Source organism: Macrosteles quadrilineatus, unplaced genomic scaffold (genome assembly GCF_028750875.1).
Source record: "Macrosteles quadrilineatus isolate MER2022 unplaced genomic scaffold, UCM_ALF_1.0 Scaffold_906__1_contigs__length_26343, whole genome shotgun sequence".
NCBI classification, from domain to species: domain Eukaryota; kingdom Metazoa; phylum Arthropoda; class Insecta; order Hemiptera; family Cicadellidae; genus Macrosteles; species Macrosteles quadrilineatus.
The window spans coordinates 1-16977 of NW_026543499.1; the positions used below are offsets into that span (position 1 = coordinate 1).

Below are 16977 nucleotides of genomic sequence, written 5' to 3' on the forward strand. Positions count from 1 at the left end.
TACTGGGTTGTACAAGTGTGTACAAGATTGTATAAGTTTGTACAAGGTTGTACAAGTGTGTACAAGGGTGTACAAGTGTGTACAAATGTGTACAAGTGTGTACAGGGGTGTACAAGTTTGTACAAGGGTGTACAAGTTTTACAAGGTTGTACAAGTGTGTACAAGTTTGTACAAGTTGTGTACTGGGTTGTACAAGTGTGTACAAGATTGTATAAGTTTGTACAAGGTTGTACAAGTGTGTACAAGGGTGTACAAGTGTGTACAAATGTGTACAAGTGTGTACAGGGGTGTACAAGTTTGTACAAGGGTGTACAAGTTTTACAAGGTTGTACAAGTGTGTACAAGGTTGTACAAGTTGTGTACAAGGTTGTACATGTGTGTACAAGGGTGTACAAGTTTTTACAAGGTTGTACAAGTGTGTACAAGGGTGTAAAATCGTGTACAAGGATGTACAAGTTTGTACAAGTTTGTACAAGGTTGTACAAGTGTGTACAAGGATGTACAAGTTTGTACAAGGGTGTACAAGTGTGTACGATAAGTAAAAGTGTGTACAAGGGTGTACAAGGTTGTACAAGTGTGTACAAGGTTGTACAATTGTGTACAAGGCTGTACAAGTGTGTACAAGGTTGTACAATTGTGTACAAGGCTGTACAAGTGTGTACAAGATTGTACAAGTGTGTACAAGGTTGTACAAGTGTGTACAAGGATGTACAAGTTTGTACAAGGGTGTACAAGTGTGTACGATGTGTAAAAGTTTGTACAAGGGTGTACAAGGTTGTACAAGTGTGTACAAGGTTGTACAATTGTGTACAAGGCTGTACAAGTGTGTACAAGGTTGTACAATTTTGTACAAGGCTGTACAAGTGTGTACAAGGTTGTACAAGTGTGTACAAGGCTGTACAATTGTGTAAAGGTTGTACAAGTGTGTACAAGGTTGTACAAGTGTGTACAAGGTTGTACAATTGTGTACAAGGCTGTACAAGTGTGTACAAGGTTGTACAAGTGTGTACAAGGTTGTACAAGTGTGTACAAGGTTGTACAAGTGTGTACAAGGTTGTACAAGTGTGTACAAGGTTGTACAATTGTGTATCAGGTTGTACAAGTGTGTACAAGGTTGTACAAGTGTGTACAAGGGTGAACAATCGTGTACAAGGATGTACAAGTTTGTACAAGTGTGTACAAGTTTGTACAAGGTTGTACAAGTGTGTACAAGGATGTACAAGTTTGTACAAGGGTGCACAAGTGTGTACAAGGGTGTACAATCGTGTACAAGATTGTACAAGTGTGTACAAGGGTGTACAGGTTTGTACAAGGTTGTACAAGGTTGTACAAGTGTGTACAAGGGTGTACAAATGTGTACAAGGATGTAAAAGTTTGTACAAGTGTGTACAAGTTTGTACAAGGTTGTACAAGTGTGTACAAGGTTTTACAATTGTGTACAAGGTTGTACAAGTTTGTACAAGGGAGTACAAGTTTGTACAAGATTGTATAAGTGTGTACTGGGTTGTACAAGTGTGTACAAGATTGTATAAGTTTGTACAAGGTTGTACAAGTGTGTACAAGGGTGTACAAGTGTGTACAAATGTGTACAAGTTTTACAAGGTTGTACAAGTGTGTACAAGGTTGTACAAGTTGTGTACAAGGTTGTACATGTGTGTACAAGGGTGTACAAGTTTTTACAAGGCTCTACAAGTGTGTACAAGGTTGTACAAGGCTGTACAAGTGTGTACAAGGTTGTACAAGGTTGTACAAGTGTGTACAAAGGTGTACAAGTTTTTACGAGGATGTACAAGTGTGTACAAGGTTGTACAAGTGTGTACAAGGCTGTACAATTGTGTACAAGGTTGTACAAGTGTGTACAAGGTTGTACAAGTGTGTACAAGGTTGTACAATTGTGTACAAGGCTGTACAAGTGTGTACAAGGTTGTACAAGTGTGTACAAGGCTGTACAATTGTGTACAAGGTTGTACAAGTGTGTACAAGGTTGTACAAGTGTGTACAAGGCTGTACAATTGTGTACAAGGCTGTACAAGTGTGTTCAAGGTTGTACAAGTGTGTACAAGGTTGTACAAGTGTGTACAAGGTTGTACAATTGTGTACAAGGTTGTACAAGTGTGTACAAGGTTGTACAAGTGTGTACAAGGTTGTACAAGTGTGTACAAGGTTGTACAATTGTGTACAAGGTTGTACAAGTGTGTACAAGGTTGTACAAGTGTGTACAAGGTTGTACAAGTGTGTACAAGGTTGTACAAGTGTGTACAAGGTTGTACAAGTGTGTACAAGGTTGTACAAGTGTGTACAAGGTTGTACAAGTGTGTACAAGGTTGTACAAGTGTGTACAAGGTTGTACAAGTGTGTACAAGGTTGTACAAGTGTGTACAAGCTTTTACAAGTGTGTACAAGGTTGTACAAGTTTTTACAAGGTTGTACAAGTGTGTACAAGGGTGTAAAATCGTGTACAAGGATGTACAAGTTTGTACAAGTTTGTACAAGGTTGTACAAGTGTGTATAAGGATGTACAAGTTTGTACAAGGGTGTACAAGTGTGTACGATAAGTAAAAGTGTGTACAAGGGTGTACAAGGTTGTACAAGTGTGTACAAGGTTTTACAATTGTGTACAAGGCTGTACAAGTGTGTACAAGGTTGTACGATTGTGTACAAGGCTGTACAAGTGTGTACAAGGTTGTACAAGTGTGTACAAGGTTGTACAAGTGTGTACAAGGTTGTAAAAGTGTGTACAAGGTTTTACAAGTGTGTACAAGGTTGTACAAGTGTGTACAAGGTTGTACAAGTGTGTACAAGGTTGTACAAGTGTGTACAAGGTTGTACAAGTGTGTACAAGGTTGTACAAGTTTTTACAAGGTTGTACAAGTGTGTACAAGGGTGTAAAATCGTGTACAAGGATGTACAAGTTTGTACAAGGTTGTACAAGTGTGTACAAGGATGTACAAGTTTGTACAAGGGTGTACAAGTGTGTACGATAAGTAAAAGTGTGTACAAGGGTGTACAAGGTTGTACAAGTGTGTACAAGGTTGTACAATTGTGTACAAGGCTGTACAAGTGTGTACAAGGTTGTACAATAGTGTACAAGGCTGTACAAGTGTGTAAAATGTTGTACAAGTGTGTACAAGGTTGTACAAGTGTGTACAAGGTTGTACAAGTGTGTACAAGGTTGTACAATTGTGTACAAGGTTGTACAAGTGTGTACAAGGTTGTACAAGTGTGTACGAGGTTGTACAATTGTGTACAAGGTTGTACAAGTGTGTACAAGGTTGTACAATTGTGTACAAGGCTGTACAAGTGTGTACAAGGTTGTACAAGGTTGTACAAGTGTGTACAAGGGTGTACAAGTTTTTACAAGGTTGTACAAGTGTGTACAAGGTTGTACAAGTGTGTACAAGGCTGTACAATTGTGTACAAGGTTGTACAAGTGTGTACAAGGTTGTACAAGTGTGTACAAGGTTGTACAATTGTGTACAAGGCTGTACAAGTGTGTACAAGGTTGTACAAGTGTGTACAAGGCTGTACAATTGTGTACAAGGTTGTACAAGTGTGTACAAGGTTGTACAAGTGTGTACAAGGTTGTACAATTGTGTACAAGACTGTACAAGTGTGTACAAAGTTGTGCAAGTGTGTACAAGGTTGTACAAGTGTGTACAAGGTTGTACAATTGTGTACAAGGTTGTACAAGTGTGTACAAGGTTGTACAAGTGTGTACAAGGGTGTACAATCGTGTACAATGATGTACAAGTTTGTACAAGATTTTACAAGTGTGTACTGGGTTGTACAAGTGTGTACAAGATTGTATAAGTTTGTAAAAGGTTGTACAAGTGTGTACAAGGGTGTACAAGTGTGTACAAATGTGTACAAGTGTGTACAGGGGTGTACAAGTTTGTACAAGGGTGTACAAGTTTTACAAGGTTGTACAAGTGTGTACAAGGTTGTACAAGTTGTGTACAAGGTTGTACATGTGTGTACAAGGGTGTACAAGTGTGTACAAGGTTGTACAAGTGTGTACAAGCTTGTACAAGTGTGTACAAGGGTGTACAAGTGTGTACAAGGTTGTACAAGTTTTTACAAGGTTGTACAAGTGTGTACAAGGGTGTAAAATCGTGTACAACCCAGGTAACAAAAAAAGTTTGAGAAAGGTTTGCCACAAACCTTTTTTGTCAAACCTTTAAACTTGCTTCAAGTGTATAACGGCAAGCTTGTACACTTGGGGCAAGCTTGTAGCAAACCTCCTAGTTCCCATCAGACAAGCTTGCCACAGGCCTTCCGATTAAACTTGTCACAGGCCTTCTGTACAAACTTCTCAAAGGCCTTCTGATTAAACTTGCCACATGCCTTCTGGTTAAACTAGCCACACACCTTATGTTTAAACTTGACACAAACCTTCTGTTCAAACTTGTCACAGGCCTTCTGTTTAAACTTATCACAGGCCTTTTATTAGAACTTAGAAACTGGAACAGATATATTTTGTTCCATAAAATAAATTAATAAATCATCGAAAATATAGCTCAGATAAAAATGAAGCACAATATGTTTATGTTTCATAGTAATGTATGTTAATAAATTAAATAAATTTATAAATGTAAATAAATTAAATTTTGTTTGGCCAACAAAACTTTTTACTTTGCCAGATAGAGAATGATAGGTTTTAAAAATAGACTTGGGACTGTAGGCTAATTAGAGATAAATGTGTTGGATCCTGTTTGAAAATAAAAGTAACTAATTGCTAACTAAAAGCCAAAATAAAGCACTGAGCAATAAATAAATATGTTTTATGACAACTGTTCATTTCATGGTAATACAATCATTTTAAGAAATGTATGGGTTTCGAAAAGGTATTTTACTTAAAAATTATTTTTGTCAAATGCCTACAAACTAACCGTAAGATAGCTTTGTAAGGTTAAGTAGGGCAATATCAGACTTGTTATCAGAAGTCTAATGTGCCCTAAATACAGCTTTCAGAACTAAATCAGTAGTTTCATTTTTACTCAAAGCAAATTTAATATAAATGCCTCTAATAGAAAAACTTGAATGTTATTAGAGGAAATGCTAAACAGAGCTAACTCCTTGGTTGAATTTAAATTGACAACATATAATAGACCTAACACAGTACTGTATTAGTTACATAGCTTTAAGCTTTACTAAGCCGTAATGACAAAAAATGAAACAAATTTATTCCTATACCTACAGTTGATTTCAAACTAATTGAGAAATTATCTTAATCAGAGAAGTTTTGACAATGGAAATCAAACAAAGTAAAAGTGCACTTAACATTTTATATTCTGAAAATATTTACACAGGTTTAAATTACAATTCGTACAGTATTCAGTCATCAGAACACTCTTCAGCAGCGGGTGTTGCTTGCTGTCTGTTAGACCTGAAAAACAGAAATTTTTGTTGTCTCAATAAAATTGATGTTTTGTAGTATTTTTTTAAGTTGCCATACATGTATTCCCTCAATAAATTATGTGACTTTGCCAAATTTATGGATTACTAGCTGTAACCCGCGGGCTTTGCCCCGTTTAACTTCTTAATTTTCAAGATTATCTTGTTCGCATGGCTCAATCACGTCCTGGTTGAAGTTTGTTCGCTACGCTCACTCACCTTTAGGTTGGAGCTCGTTCGCTACGCTCACTCACCTTTAGGTTGGAGCTCGTTCGCTACGCTCACTCACCTTTAGGTTGGAGCTCGTTCGCTGCGCTCACTTGCCTTCAGGTTAGCTCGTTCGCTACGCTAACTCGCCTCCAGGTTGAAGTTCGTTCGCTACGCTCACTCACCTTTTGGTTGCAAATTAGCTGTTGTCATAAATGTAAAAGAAATAATAGTGCTGCACCCTGTTGGTAATCCTTGTAACTTTAATGCTATTGAACATCATAGAACAGAACCAACTTGTTTAATTGAAACAGCTGTTAAGATTCAATAATTCCATTTCTCATAAGGTTAACATGGGAAACTCCAGAGCCACTGGGGCGGAGCCCGAAAGGATTTTTGAAATAAGGATATGCCTATATGTTAATCGGGAATGTGAGCTATCATCATGCCAAATTTCAGCCCAATCTGACCAGTATTTTTCGAGTTTACTTTTCCCATACACACATACAGCAACCACCTCTTTTTTATAATAGTATAGAAGATAGATAATTTCCTTTAGAGCTGAAAATTTTGATTATTCCTATGATGAGATAAATGTTACAAATATTGCTTTGTGTGTGAGCCAATTATTTGCAAAACAACTATATGGGCATGGTGTTCCAAATTTAATATATCTTTACTTAGGTTTCCAAATAAATTTAATTTTGGTCAGACTGAAATGAGAAAATAGAGGCTTTTACAGTTTATAAAGTCTATATCACTAAACCTTTTTCCATGACACTTGAAAAATTTCATACCGGTACTGTAGGTTTAAACCTTTATTAGTTGTTATAGCTTTCAGGGATTAGCTTCAAAACAATTTAAAAGTACCTATGTTTGACTTATTAAAGGAGTTCAAGTTTGAACTGTTTTATATTGTGTCAAAATTCAATAAATTTTAAACGTTTTAGAAGTATATTTGAACATTGTAAAAAGTACAAATGCTAAAACAAAACAATAAATTGGACAACTGACTCACAACAGAAAACAATAAATAATTAACCAATCAGCTGATGATATTAAAATATAGAAAAAATATAATATCATTAATTTATACTAGATCTAGTAGAATCTAGTATCATTTACTAATAAAACAGATGACAGGGATATTTGAGAGAGGAATGAGTGATGTTAATATTAGAGACGGCCTAAGACTAATGAATACTAAAATTTTAGGCCCGGTTCACACAAGCGACTTATCTAGCTGACTAGGCTGTGACTAGGTAAGCCCGACTGGGTAGAGGACTACAGGATTAAATGGAACCGTTCACACAAGCGTAGGGTGACGACTAGCGAGCCGCGTTCGAGCTTGGTGTCCCAAACTATTGTCGGGCCCCGCTTCCATTCCAAGTCACTCATGGCAGCTACCCAGTCACCCGCTCTAGCGGCGTAGCAGTACATGTAGCCCTATGGGAGGGTTCACACGAGCGATCGGTCGTCACGCTGCAGCTCGCATTCTTCCCTTTGTTCTCATTGTCGCCAGTGATGGATCCGAGTAACATTGATATCGATATTTGTATCGAATCATAATGAAGCAACGCCGTTTCTTTGGAACAATTATCTTTATAGGCCTATTATTAGTATTACAAGTTCAAATATAGGAATAAACTAAATATAAATTTGTAACCGATTAAGTTTATAAAATAATTTTATATTGGCCCTATACACTCTAAACAATGATGTTTGTTCAACCAAACTTTATAATAGTTTAAATGATAGCTTGTTGGGTGATTCCAATGCAAATTTAGTTTTGAAATGATTCGATAATTGTTTAAAACATCGTTATTGTCCAAAACATCAATGTAAAAAAAATTCACTTACCATTGACGCAAAAACATCAAATATTTCCAGAGAAAACATCGATGTATTAAAAACATCGTTTATCGATGCACATTCATTTACGTCACACTTGCGACCTAGTCCGTGGACATATCGCTCGTGTGAACCGGTGTATCCTTTGGTCCGCTACCCATTCGGGCTTACCTAGTTACAGCCTAGTTAGCTAGATAAGTTGCTCGTTGAACCGGGCCTAAGAAGCGAAATGCTCATGGAGAATAGTCAGCTTGGAATTTTGCCACCGAAATGAGCTTTGTGCAGCCGCACTACTCTTTCTTACTCGGTAAACTGACTTGGCCGCGCGTTCAAGATAGGCTACGCTGCCGATTTCGCAAGAAATGAAACATTAAAGGTAACAAACAATTTTTGCATACAATACCACTCTACATATAGGCTACATATGGTTTTTTTCACACTCAGTGGGGTATTAACTCAATATATAACTAACATTCAAATCTAATTTACTAGACTAGTGATGAAATATGATACTTTCCATGCACAAACCTGAGGCCCATGTGGACAGGTAAATGTGAGGTAAAAAGGTCAAATAAACCCTGAATTTAACTGGTTCTATTAATGTTTTATAGGTATGGCTAATGTTTTTAATAGATTTAGAATTTAATCTAAATGGCATTTTTACTAAGTACAATATCCAAACTAACAGAAGAACTTTGTACAGTTTCCAATGGCAACCTAAATACAGGGTGTCAATAGAACTCTTGGGGTTTTCATATCATAACAGATTGGAAATATGAAGTTAATTCCTTAATAACAGTTCAACTCATTGTACCAACCAATTGTCAATTTTTGGTCAGCCTTTGTTGGCAACACTGTGGCACATAGAATTTGAAAGAATCTAGAGCTGCAATGCCTTACGGAAAATGTTGCTATGGTGACGGGTGCTAGTAAATGAGGAGTTTTTTTATAAACGCCCTTTACTCATAATAATTTCTTATCACAAAGAAATAAGTACGGTACCGTAAATTGAAATAGGAAAAAATACCTCTTCATCAATCTGGGTGTGGCTTGCTGCAGCCACTTCTTGATTGAGTTCTTCATATTCTCAACCGATGTTTCTCAATGTTTTCTCCTGACAGCATCTATAAATCAGAAAAAGGTGCACTAAACATACAAAATGAGTAAAGTACCAGAGCAAAAATACCCCTGAAGCAGCAAACCTGTAGACTATCAATTTGTCTTAAACTGGATTTATGCTTAAAGATTTCCATAAAGCATATTTTGAATAAAGTTTGATCTAACTAGTAGGCCTACCATAGACAAAAAGAACGATATAGAAAGATATAGACTGTCAGCCGTGCAGTGGTTACCATAGGTTCTGGCACACAATGATGGGAGTGCCATGTAGTTACGTAGTGTGTAGGCCGTAACTGCAGCGCTCCCAACGGTGTGCGCCAGAACCTATGGTAACTGCAGCACAGCTGACGGTCTTTTTATATTTAATTCTTTTTGTCTATGCTAGTACTTAGGTTTGTTACTATGGGGAATGCAAAAATTTGTTTTATTGAGCAAATGTTAATATTAAGGTGAAATAGACTAAATAAAGTTGCTAAATTTGATCAACATAGGATATCTACAAACAAGCAAACTACATACAAAAGCTCGCTCCGGCACATAGCCTATTTTTATAATATATGTAGCCCTACCTAATGTCAAGATTTTCCACAAATGGGGAAAGGCGATAATTATGTTCCGTTACTGTAGGGGGTATTCAGGATTTTTATGTGACCGCGGGAGACAATAATCTTTAGGCCTACATAAATAACTTGATCTAAAGCAAAGTGACGTTTAACCGTTTCGATGCTAGAAAATTTTTTGGAATGTTCCGAAAAAAATTATAGGCTAAGTAAGAATTACAGGAGAATCTTGATAAAAAGGCTCTCAAGGGGATTATAAAATAAGACTTGTTATCAAGGTTGTCTTATTATCGAAGTTTAGCAATAACATGTGATTAGGGGTAAAATAAATTCTAGGGGATTTAAAAATGAGACTTGTTATAAAGGGTGACTTGTTATCGAGGGTCTTGTTATCACGGTTCCACTGTATTTACTTATTTCATCCGAAAAGTGCTAAGCTTGCCATGAGGGCAAAGTCTATTGTGTGAGAAAAGAATACGCACATCAACATTTTGATAATAATCAACTTAGGCCTAACTTTTATCCTTAAGGTACTCATCCAAAAACTTATTGCAGACAGTTCTATGTGAAACTGTAAGTACCCAGGGAGGGTAGACCTAAGTTTAGCCTAGTCCTTTTGATTGACTAAGTAGAGTCTATCAAGGCTAGCAGCCTACAGTCGAGGTAACACATGAGTTAGGTTAGCTAATTAGCTTAAGTTATTACGGCACCCTAACATAACAAATGAACATGAACATTCCCAATAGCAAATTACTAGGTGTTTTGACACTTTGTGACAGAATAAAATGTGCTGCAGTTAAAAAAAAATAAAGTAGGCCTAAGATTTATATCAGCCCTCAGGTTTATTGGGCTACCAATAACGAATCATTATTAAAACATTTCCTGGAAAGGTTTTTAACAAACACTAAATTGACTGCCAATTTTTCAAGTGATCAAGTGAAAACAGATTTTAAAAAAGTTAAGAAGGTATAAGATGTGATAAATGTACATCTGATGTACATAAATCAAAAATCAAATAGCCTAGGGCAGGCCTTTTAGCTAGGTACCGGTAAGACTTTTGTGAGTTAGGTCAAGACTAGGCCCAGGCTCTAAATCAAACGGTTGATGCTTAAATCATTATATTAATAACTTATAAACTTAAGTTATCTGGAGTTGGCTGCTTTAACTTATTTAAAATTACTGATTAACTTACGCTAAATCTAGGTTATTCTACTCACCTGAATATTGCAGTAGGTTTCAAAGTTATCGCCGAGGAAAACTACTATTAACCAAAAGCACTTATAAATTTACTTAGGCCTGTATACAAACTTTATAAACTTAAAAATTTAAACTTAACGCGAAATATAAACTCAAAACTTAAGGAAAAATAAACACTTAACCGAAAACAAGAAAGAACAAGCGCAGACGCCAGACGGCCAAACAAACACAAACAAATAAAATGGCGGTTGTTTTGTTATTGTGTAGTAGACTGACTAGCGCCGCTAGCGCTGCGATGGATGAAAATTACAACTACGTTGCTTGTCGTGATACACCTTCCATAAATTGGCCCCAAGCTGTTCCCCGTAAGCCTTCTTCACAAGCGTGCCACAAGTTTGGCACAAGTTGATATAAAAAGGCCTTTCCAGACAAGCCTTTGACAAGGCTTGCCGTAAGCTTACGTGTTACCTGGGAAGGATGTACAAGTTTGTACAAGTTTGTACAAGGTTGTACAAGTGTGTACAAGGATGTACAAGTTTGTACAAGGGTGTACAAGTGTGTACGATAAGTAAAAGTGTGTACAAGGGTGTACAAGATTGTACAAGTGTGTACAAGATTGTACAAGTGTGTACAAGATTGTACAAGTGTGTACAAGGTTGTACAAGTGTGTACAAGGATGTACAAGTTTGTACAAGGGTGTACAAGTGAGTACGATGTGTAAAAGTTTGTACAAGGGTGTACAAGGTTGTACAAGTGTGTACAAGGTTGTACAATTGTGTACAAGGCTGTACAAGTGTGTACAAGGTTGTACAATTTTGTACAAGGCTGTACAAGTGTGTACAAGGTTGTACAAGTGTGTACAAGGCTGTACAATTGTGTACAAGGTTGTACAAGTGTGTACAAGGTTGTACAAGTGTGTACAAGGTTGTACAATTGTATACAAAGTGTACAAGTGTGTACAAGGTTGTACAAGTGTGTACAAGGTTGTACAAGTGTGTACAAGGTTGTACAAGTGTGTACAAGGTTGTACAAGTGTGTACAAGGTTGTACAATTGTGTATCAGGTTGTACAAGTGTGTACAAGGTTGTACAAGTGTGTACAAGGGTGTACAATCGTGTACAAGGATGTACAAGTTTGTACAAGTTTGTACAAGTTTGTACAAGGTTGTACAAGTGTGTACAAGGATGTACAAGTTTGTACAAGGGTGCACAAGTGTGTACAAGGGTGTACAATCGTGTACAAGCTTGTACAATTGTGTACAAGGGTGTACAGGTTTGTACAAGGTTGTACAAGGTTGTACAAGTGTGTACAAGGTTGTACAATTGTGTACAAGGCTGTACAATTGTGTACAAGGCTGTACAAGTGTGTACAAGGTTGTACAAGGTTGTACAAGTGTGTACAAGGTTGTACAAGGTTGTACAAGTGTGTACAAGGGTGTACAAGTTTTTACAAGGTTGTACAAGTGTGTACAAGGTTGTACAAGTGTGTACAAGGCTGTACAATTGTGTACAAGGTTGTACAAGTGTGTACAAGGTTGTACAAGTGTGTACAAGGTTGTACAATTGTGTACAAGGCTGTACAAGTGTGTACAAGGTTGTACAAGTGTGTACAAGGCTGTACAATTGTGTACAAGGTTGTACAAGTGTGTACAAGGTTGTACAAGTGTGTACAAGGTTGTACAATTGTGTACAAGACTGTACAAGTGTGTACAAAGTTGTGCAAGTGTGTACAAGGTTGTACAAGTGTGTACAAGGTTGTTCAATTGTGTACAAGGTTGTACAAGTGTGTACAAGGTTGTACAAGTGTGTACAAGGTTTTACAAGTGTGTACAAGGGTGTACAATCGTGTACAATGATGTACAAGTTTGTACAAGATTTTACAAGTGAGTACTGGGTTGTACAAGTGTGTACAAGATTGTATAAGTTTGTACAAGGTTGTACAAGTGTGTACAAGGGTGTACAAGTGTGTACAAATGTGTACAAGTGTGTACAGGGGTGTACAAGTTTGTACAAGGGTGTACAAGTTTTACAAGGTTGTACAAGTGTGTACAAGGTTGTACAAGTTGTGTACTGGGTTGTACAAGTGTGTACAAGATTGTATAAGTTTGTACAAGGTTGTACAAGTGTGTACAAGGGTGTACAAGTGTGTACAAATGTGTACAAGTGTGTACAGGGGTGTACAAGTTTGTACAAGGGTGTACAAGTTTTACAAGGTTGTACAAGTGTGTACAAGGTTGTACAAGTTGTGTACAAGGTTGTACATGTGTGTACAAGGGTGTACAAGTGTGTAAAAGTGTGTACAAGGTTGTACAAGTGTGTACAAGCTTGTACAATTGTGTACAAGGGTGTACAAGCTTGTACAATTGTGTACAAGGGTGTACAAGTGTGTACAAGGTTGTACAAGTTTTTACAAGGTTGTACAAGTGTGTACAAGGGTGTAAAATCGTTTACAAGGATATACAAGTTTGTACAAGTTTGTACAAGGTTGTACAAGGTTGTACAAGTGTGTACAAGGGTGTACAAGTTTTTACAAGGTTGTACAAGTGTGTACAAGGTTGTACAAGTGTGTACAAGGCTGTAAAATTGTGTACAAGGTTGTACAAGTGTGTACAAGGTTGTACAAGTGTGTACAAGGTTGTACAATTGTGTACAAGGCTGTACAAGTGTGTACAAGGTTGTACAAGTGTGTACAAGGCTGTACAATTGTGTACAAGGTTGTACAAGTGTGTACAAGGTTGTACAAGTGTGTACAAGGTTGTACAATTGTGTACAAGACTGTACAAGTGTGTACAAAGTTGTGCAAGTGTGTACAAGGTTGTACAAGTGTGTACAAGGTTGTTCAATTGTGTACAAGGTTGTACAAGTGTGTACAAGGTTGTACAAGTGTGTACAAGGTTTTACAAGTGTGTACAAGGGTGTACAATCGTGTACAATGATGTACAAGTTTGTACAAGATTTTACAAGTGAGTACTGGGTTGTACAAGTGTGTACAAGATTGTATAAGTTTGTACAAGGTTGTACAAGTGTGTACAAGGGTGTACAAGTGTGTACAAATGTGTACAAGTGTGTACAGGGGTGTACAAGTTTGTACAAGGGTGTACAAGTTTTACAAGGTTGTACAAGTGTGTACAAGGTTGTACAAGTTGTGTACTGGGTTGTACAAGTGTGTACAAGATTGTATAAGTTTGTACAAGGTTGTACAAGTGTGTACAAGGGTGTACAAGTGTGTACAAATGTGTACAAGTGTGTACAGGGGTGTACAAGTTTGTACAAGGGTGTACAAGTTTTACAAGGTTGTACAAGTGTGTACAAGGTTGTACAAGTTGTGTACAAGGTTGTACATGTGTGTACAAGGGTGTACAAGTGTGTAAAAGTGTGTACAAGGTTGTACAAGTGTGTACAAGCTTGTACAATTGTGTACAAGGGTGTACAAGCTTGTACAATTGTGTACAAGGGTGTACAAGTGTGTACAAGGTTGTACAAGTTTTTACAAGGTTGTACAAGTGTGTACAAGGGTGTAAAATCGTTTACAAGGATATACAAGTTTGTACAAGTTTGTACAAGGTTGTACAAGTGTGTACAAGGATGTACAAGTTTGTACAAGGGTGTACAAGTGTGTACGATAAGTAAAAGTGTGTACAAGGGTTTACAAGGTTGTACAAGTGTGTACAAGGTTGTACAATTGTGTACAAGGCTGTACAAGTGTGTACAAGGTTGTACAATTGTGTACAAGGCTGTACAAGTGTGTACAAGATTGTACAAGTGTGTACAAGATTGTACAAGTGTGTACAAGGTTGTACAAGTGTGTACAAGGATGTACAAGTTTGTACAAGGGTGTACAAGTGTGTACGATGTGTAAAAGTTTGTACAAGGGTGTACAAGGTTGTACAAGTGTGTACAAGGTTGTACAATTGTGTACAAGGCTGTACAAGTGTGTACAAGGTTGTACAATTTTGTACAAGGCTGTACAAGTGTGTACAAGGTTGTACAAGTGTGTACAAGGCTGTACAATTGTGTACAAGGTTGTACAAGTGTGTACAAGGTTGTACAAGTGTGTACAAGGTTGTACAATTGTGTACAAGGCTGTACAAGTGTGTACAAGGTTGTACAAGTGTGTACAAGGTTGTACAAGTGTGTACAAGGTTGTACAAGTGTGTACAAGGTTGTACAAGTGTGTACAAAGTTGTACAATTGTGTATCAGGTTGTACAAGTGTTTACAAGGTTGTACAAGTGTGTACAAGGGTGTACAATCGTGTACAAGGATGTACAAGTTTGTACAAGTTTGTACAAGTTTGTACAAGTTTGTACAAGGTTGTACAAGTGTGTACAAGGATGTACAAGTTTGTACAAGGGTGCACAAGGGTGTACAAGGGTGTACAATCGTGTACAAGCTTGTACAAGTGTGTACAAGGGTGTACAGGTTTGTACAAGGTTGTACAAGGTTGTACAAGGTTTTACAATTGTGTACAAGGTTGTACAAGTGTGTACAAGGTTGTACAAGTGTGTACAAGGTTGTACAAGTGTGTACAACTTGTACAAGTGTGTACAACGTTGTACAAGTGTGTACAAGGTTGTACAAGTTTGTACAAGGTTGTACAAGTGTGTACAAGTTTGTACAAGTGTGTACAAGTTTGTACAAGGTTGTACAAATGTATACAAGGGTGTACAAAAGTGTACAAGGGTTCACAAATTTGAACAAAGGTGTACAAGTGTATACGAGCTTGTACAAGTGTGTACAAGCATGTACAAGTGTGTACAAGGGCGTACAGGTTTGTACAAGGTTGTACAAGTGTGTACAAGGGTGTACAAGTGTGTACAAGGTTGTACAAGTGTGTACAAGCTTGTACAAGTGTGTACAAGGGTGTACAAGTGTGTACAAGGTTGTACAAGTTTATACATGGTTGTACAAGTGTGTACAAGGTTGTACAAGTGTGTACAAGGTTGTACAAGTGTGTACAAGGTTGTACAAGTGTGTACAAGGTTGTACAAGAGTGTACAAGGTTGTACAAGTGTGTACAAGGTTGTACAAGTGTGTACAAGGTTGTACAAGTGTGTACAAGGTTGTACAATAGTGTACAAGGTTGTACAATCGTGTACAAGGTTGTACAAGTGTGTACAAGGTTGTACAAGTGTGTACAAGGTTGTACAAGTGTGTACAAGGTTGTACAAGTGTGTACAAGGTTGTACAAGTGTGTACAAGGGTGTACAAGTGTGTACAAGGTTGTACAAGTGTGTACAAGGGTGAAAAATCGTGTACAAGGATGTACAAGTTTGTACAAGTTTGTACAAGGTTGTACAAGTGTGTACAAGGATGTACAAGTTTGTACAAGGTTGTACAAGTGTGTACAAGGGTGAAAAATCGTGTACAAGGATGTACAAGTTTGTACAAGGTTGTACAAGGTTGTACAAGTGTGTACAAGGGTGTACAAGTTTTTACAAGGTTGTACAAGTGTGTACAAAGGTTGTACAAGTGTGTACAAGGCTGTACAATTGTGTACAAGGTTGTACAAGTGTGTAAAGGTTGTACAAGTGTGTACAAGGTTGTACAATTGTGTACAAGGCTGTACAAGTGTGTACAAGGTTGTACAATTGTGTACAAGGCTGTACAATTGTGTACAAGGTTGTACAAGTGTGTACAAGGTTGTACAAGTGTGTACAAGGTTGTACAATTGTGTACAAGACTGTACAAGTGTGTACAAAGTTGTGCAAGTGTGTACAAGGTTGTACAAGTGTGTACAAGGTTGTACAATTGTGTACAAGGTTGTACAAGTGTGTACAAGGTTGTACAAGTGTGTACAAGGGTGTACAATCGTGTACAATGATGTACAAGTTTGTACAAGATTTTACAAGTGTGTACTGGGTTGTACAAGTGTGTACAAGATTGTATAAGTTTGTACAAGGTTGTACAAGTGTGTACAAGGGTGTACAAGTGTGTACAAATGTGTACAAGTGTGTACAGGGGTGTACAAGTTTGTACAAGGGTGTACAAGTTTTACAAGGTTGTACAAGTGTGTACAAGGTTGTACAAGTTGTGTACTGGGTTGTACAAGTGTGTACAAGATTGTATAAGTTTGTACAAGGTTGTACAAGTGTGTACAAGGGTGTACAAGTGTGTACAAATGTGTACAAGTGTGTACAGGGGTGTACAAGTTTGTACAAGGGTGTACAAGTTTTACAAGGTTGTACAAGTGTGTACAAGGTTGTACAAGTTGTGTACAAGGTTGTACATGTGTGTACAAAGGTGTACAAGTGTGTACAAGGTTGTACAAGTGTGTACAAGCTTGTACAAGTGTGTACAAGGGTGTACAAGTGTGTACAAGGTTGTACAAGTTTTTACAAGGTTGTACAAGTGTGTACAAGGGTGTAAAATCGTGTACAAGGATGTACAAGTTTGTACAAGTTTGTACAAGGTTGTACAAGTGTGTACAAGGATGTACAAGTTTGTACAAGGGTGTACAAGTGTGTACGATAAGTAAAAGTGTGTACAAGGGTGTACAAGGTTGTACAAGTGTGTACAAGGTTGTACAATTGTGTACAAGGCTGTACAAGTGTGTACAAGGTTGTACAATTGTATACAAGGCTGTACAAGTGTGTACAAGGTTGTACAAGTGTGTACAAGGTTGTACAAGTGTGTACAAGGTTGTACAAG

The 16977-nt window shown here is 37.5% G+C and overlaps 1 long non-coding RNA gene across 1 annotated transcript; it reads right to left on the reverse strand.

The window, feature by feature from the left end:
- Nucleotides 1-5271: 5271 nt before the first annotated feature.
- On the reverse strand, nt 5272-10539 carry LOC128982653 (uncharacterized). The gene is made up of 3 exons (XR_008489706.1): nt 10349-10539; nt 8480-8576; nt 5272-5386 (listed from the first exon to the last, which is right to left on the reverse strand). It is a non-coding gene; the product is annotated as an uncharacterized LOC128982653 (long non-coding RNA).
- Between the last annotated feature and the right edge of the window lie 6438 nt (nt 10540-16977).